This window comes from Pseudophryne corroboree, unplaced genomic scaffold (assembly GCF_028390025.1).
Source record: "Pseudophryne corroboree isolate aPseCor3 unplaced genomic scaffold, aPseCor3.hap2 scaffold_239, whole genome shotgun sequence".
NCBI lineage: Eukaryota > Metazoa > Chordata > Amphibia > Anura > Myobatrachidae > Pseudophryne > Pseudophryne corroboree.
Window position 1 is genome coordinate 32,877 of NW_026969045.1, and position 5,186 is coordinate 38,062.

The 5,186-nt window shown below is 46.6% G+C and overlaps 3 non-coding genes and 1 pseudogene across 3 annotated transcripts; 2 read left to right on the forward strand and 2 right to left on the reverse strand.

Annotated features, from left to right (window-relative positions):
- Positions 1-675: 675 nt before the first annotated feature.
- On the reverse strand, positions 676-838 carry LOC135011098 (U1 spliceosomal RNA). The gene has a single exon (XR_010210254.1). It is a non-coding gene; the product is annotated as a U1 spliceosomal RNA (small nuclear RNA).
- Positions 839-990: 152 nt separating this feature from the next.
- On the reverse strand, positions 991-1,154 carry LOC135011095 (U1 spliceosomal RNA). The gene has a single exon (XR_010210251.1). It is a non-coding gene; the product is annotated as a U1 spliceosomal RNA (small nuclear RNA).
- A 523-nt stretch (positions 1,155-1,677) lies between these two features.
- On the forward strand, positions 1,678-1,841 carry LOC135011093 (U1 spliceosomal RNA). Its single transcript, XR_010210249.1, has one exon. It is a non-coding gene; the product is annotated as a U1 spliceosomal RNA (small nuclear RNA).
- A 152-nt stretch (positions 1,842-1,993) lies between these two features.
- LOC135011101 (U1 spliceosomal RNA) lies at positions 1,994-2,148 on the forward strand (annotated as a pseudogene).
- The last annotated feature ends 3,038 nt before the right edge of the window (positions 2,149-5,186 follow it).

Here is a 5,186-nt window from a genome sequence, read left to right on the forward strand (position 1 = left end):
AAAATGAAGAGCTGTTTAATCACTCAATTGGATTTTTTTGCCAGCATATTTCTTTTTCTCTGCAACCCACTGCTAAATTGTGCTTCCTAGCTGTTTTTTTTTATAAAATCACTTAATCAAATCTAACTCTGATTACATCAGAGAAGGCCAAGTACCCTACACCACAAGAGGGGGTTTGAAATTTTGACTTGTCTACTTAAAGATCACCAAAATCTGATAACAAGGTAAATTACGTCCCTGGGTGGGATTGAACCACCAACCTTTTGGATAATAACCGAACACGCTAACTGATTGCGCCACAGAGACACTTTGCAAACGTACATTCTGACAAACGCTAATAAGCATTCATCTAGAACGTTTCCTAGAAAAACTTTAAAAAGTCAATAATCTGGAGAGTTTTTGTAAGATGTTTCTTCCATCAATCAACGAAGAACATTCAAGCTGATTTCTTGCAGCAGCTGGGCACTGTAACAGCTCCAGAGCTGCTCTTTAAGGCAACTAAAAGGGTGTGGGCCCTGCAGCACTACCTGTAGTTCGCATTGTGCGTTGGAAGGCACAAAGTAAGCAGACGGGAGAAGTCAGGATAGTGCGCAAGGGCATAGAAGGGAGCGGCTCAAGAAAAGAGAAGTGGAAACAGACAGCAAACTAGGCTGGAGAGAGACCTGAGACAAAGAGATCTGAATTATACGAGAGCCGACCAGGGGAAACACAAATTATGCAGTCAAGTTTCCCACATTTGGGGAAATCACAGGGGCAGCACACCCAGAGTGCAATGGGTGAGCCTTGCCCTGGGAGAAGCACCTACATGATCATAGTATCTCACCTGGCAGGTAAGTAGGAGTTGGGCTAGAGCTGCGAAGGGTCGCTGCTCGGGTACCCCCCTGTCAAGTGAAGGAGATAAAATTGAGGCAGCACAAGGGAACTCTCGAAAGAAGAACAAGGCTAGAGGAAGATCTGAGACAAAGAAATCTGATTTTTACCAGAGTTGACCAGAAGAAAGCACAAACACAGTCCCCCACTACCACAAATAATGCAGTTGAGTTTCCCACATTTGGGGAAATCACAGGGGTCAGCATACCCAGAATGCAATGAATGAACCTCACCCTGGGAGAACAATCTTCATGACCATGGTATCTCCTATGCAAAATAAGTATGATTTGGGATAGGGCTGGGGAGGGCCGCTGCTCAGGCACATCTCTGTCAAGTAAAGGAGATTCAACTGAGGCAGCACAAGGGAACTCTCATCTGGGGACAACAACTGCAGGGAGAACACATATTTTCAGATGAACATGGGAGGGCAGAAGGCTGCCTAATACTGAAGCACCCCCAAACAACAAACCAAATGCAACAACTAGTGCAAGCATTCCTGGGGGAAGGCCTGCAGCAGATGGATTTGCATATGGTGATGTCATCCAAGCAGTGGGTCAAAGTTGGCTTCAACCCTCGTCTGCATATGAAAAGAAAAAAGGGATGTGCAGGGCATGGCGTCCTTTTGTGGCGCTTGGATGACCCCTAATTTGCATTAAACATCTCCACCCTCCTTCGGTGTGGGGCTCATGTTGGCTATGCCCCAGCCCCTGAAGCAGATGAGAGTTCCCTTGTGCTGCCTCAGTTGAATCTCCTTTACTTGACAGAGATGTGCCTGAGCAGCGGCCCTCCCCAGCCCTATCCCAAATCATACTTATTTTGCATAGGAGATACCATGGTCATGAAGATTGTTCTCCCAGGGTGAGGTTCATTCATTGCATTCTGGGTATGCTGACCCCTGTGATTTCCCCAAATGTGGGAAACTCGACTGCATTATTTGTGGTAGTGGGGGACTGTGTTTGTGCTTTCCTCTGGTCAGCTCTGGTAAAAGCCAGATTTCTGTGTCTCAGATCTTCCTCTAGCCTTGTTCTTCTTTCGAGAGTTCTCTTGTGCTGCCTCAGTTGGATCTCCTTCACTTGACAGGGGGGTGCCCGAGCAGCGACCCTCCTCAGCTCTTGCCCAACTCCTACTTACCTGCCAGGTATGATCAGGAAGGTGCTTCTCCCAGGGCAAGGCTCACCCATTGCACTCTGGGTGTGCTGCATCTGCGATTTCCCCAAATGTGGGACACTTGACTGCATAATTTGTGTTTCCTCTGGTCGGCTCTCATATAATTCAGATCTCTTTGTCTCAGGTCTCTAATGCTAATGGCTGATTAGAATAAATGCCGTGCAGCTGCCTTGCTGCACGGCCAGAGAGCAGGTGAATATCTTAATTTCCTAAAGCCTAGCAACGGGGAACGCGGTCCGCCAGTGGCGTCCCCGTTGCTAGGGTCCGTGCGGCTCAGCGCGCCCGGCGTCTAGCGTTGCTAGGGAGCCGGCGGCTGTACGTGCACGGCATCTCTAGTTGCTAGGCGCCGGGCCGCGCAGACCATCAAGCGGACCCCGGCGCCAAACAGTACCCCCCCCCTTGAGGAGGGGTCAAGGAACCCCTAAAGCCAGGTTTCTGAGGAAATTCCCGAAAAAATGCCCTCTTGAGCCTCGGGGCATGAAGATCCTTATCCAGGACCCAAGACCTTTCCTCCGGACCATAGCCTTTCCAGTGAACCAGAAAATACAGCCGATCCCGGGACAATTTGGAATCGAGAACCTTCTCTACCAAGAACTCCTGTTGTCCCTGTACATCTACTGGAGATCTACCCTGAGAGATCTTCCGAGGAAATCTACTGGAAGAAACGTATTGTTTCAACAGGGAACAATGAAACGTATTTCCAATCCTGAGAGATCTTGGTAAACGTAACCGAAAGGCAACTGGGTTGACTCTTTTAATAATAAGAAATGGCCCAATAAATTTGGGTCCCAGTCTAGCTGAGGATTGTCGAAGCCTGATGTTGCGAGTCGACAACCACACCCTATCTCCCACCTTAAAAGTGCAAGGACGTCGGAGCCTGTCAGAAAATTTCTTCTCTCGAAAGGCCGCTTTTCTGAGAGCAAGGTGCACCTTTTTCCAAATGGCTCTGAGATGGGAGGTTAAGGTAAGCGAGGAGACTGAGGAATGATGAAAAAAAGAATTAGCTCTGGGGTGAAAACCAAAAACTGAAAAGAATGGAGACTCTTTAGTGGAGGAATGACAAGAATTATTGTAAGCAAATTCAGCCAACGGAAGAAACTCGGACCAATCATTCTGGAGTTTGGCTGAATACAAGTGCAAATATTGTTTCAATGATTGGTTAACTCGTTCGGTTTGCCCGTTGGATTGTGGGTGGTAACCGGATGTTAACGACAATTTCATCTTCAATGAGGCACAAAAACATTTCCAGAATTGTGCGATGAATTGTGGACCCCGATCAGAAACAATATCAGTAGGCAACCCATGAAGCCTGAATACATGGTGGAGAAACAAAACTGCCAACCCTTGGGCAGAAGGCAATCGGGGAAGAGCAATAAAATGAGCCATTTTACTAAAACGGTCCACTACCACCCATATGACTCGGAATCCGGCTGAAAGGGGAAGGTCAACCACAAAATCCATAGAAATATGAGACCATGGCGTGAGAGGAACATTTAAGGGCATAAGTTGCCCGATGGGCAAGGAACGGGGAACCTTATGCTGTGCACAAACCTGACATGAATAAACAAATTCCTTGACGTCTTTAGAAAGACCAGGCCACCATACTGAGCGAGAGACTAACTCCAATGTCTTAGAGACTCCTGGATGCCCTGAAACTTTGTTATCATGGAATTCCGTTAAAACAGTAACTCTCAAAAACTCAGGGACGTAAAGACGACCAGCAGGAGTAATTCTAGGAGCTTGGTGTTGAAGCTGTTTTAACTGGGTAAATAAATCTTGTGTGAGGCCCGCCCAGATGACCGAAGATGGAAGTATGGGGGTAACAGGATTGTTATTGTGAACCGGAAGAAAGCTATGTGACAGGGCATCAGCCTTAGTATTCTTGGAACCAGGCCTGAAAGTGATTATAAATTTGAAACGTGTAAAAAATAATGCCCAACGTGCCTGCCGGGCATTAAGCCGCTTAGCCGATTCAATGTATTGCAGGTTCTTATGGTCAGTCAATACCGAAATAGTATGTTTTGCTCCCTCCAGCCAATGCCTCCACTCCTCGAAAGCCCATTTTACCGCCAGTAACTCCCGATTACCAACGTCATAGTTGGATTCAGCGGAGGAGAATTTCCTGGACATAAAGGCACAAGGATGTAACTCCAGAGACTCCGGATCCTTTTGAGAAAGGATAGCCCCCACTCCAACCTCCGAGGCATCAACCTCCACCACAAAGGGCAATTCCGGATTAGGATGTCTGAGGACTGGAGCCGAGACAAAGGCTTGTTTCAAGGCCCGGAAGGACAACTCAGCTTCACGCGACCAGTTGGTAGGATCCGCTCCTTTCTTTGTCAGAGCTACAATGGGAGCAACCAGGTCAGAAAAAGAATGAATGAACCTCCTATAATAATTCGCAAACCCTAAAAAACGCTTAATTGCTTTTAAATTGGTGGGTTGCGCCCAACTAAGGATGGCCTGGAGTTTCTTTGGTTCCATGGAAAATCCCTGAGGGGAAATTATGTACCCTAAAAAAGATACTTCCGTGACATGAAACTCACACTTCTCCAGCTTGGCATATAAATGATTCTCACATAACTTTTGAAGAACCAGACGCACCTGGGTAACATGTTGTTCCATTGATTTAGAAAAAATCAGGATGTCGTCTAAGTAAACGACCACGAATTTCCCTAGGAAGTCACGGAGCACATCGTTAATGAGGTCTTGAAAAACTGCCGGAGCATTGGACAGGCCGAACGGCATCACCAGGTATTCGTAGTGACCCGACTGAGTACTGAAGGCCGTTTTCCACTCATCTCCAGATTTAATTCGGATGAGGTTGTACGCTCCTCTAAGGTCAATTTTAGAAAAAATCACAGCAGAACGTAACTGATCAAAGAGTACAGAAATCAACGGCAAAGGATAGGTGTTTTTAACTGAGATCTTATTCAGGGCTCTAAAATCAATGCAAGGTCTAAGCGAGCCATCCTTTTTCTCCACAAAGAAGAAGCCTGCACTTAAAGGAGATTTTGATGGTCTAATAAATCCTTTCTCAAGGCTCTCCTTTACATAATCATTCATAGCCGCAGTTTCTGGCCCGGATAATGCATATAATCTTCCCTTTGGCAATGCGGCACCAGGAATTAACTCAATAGCACAATCAT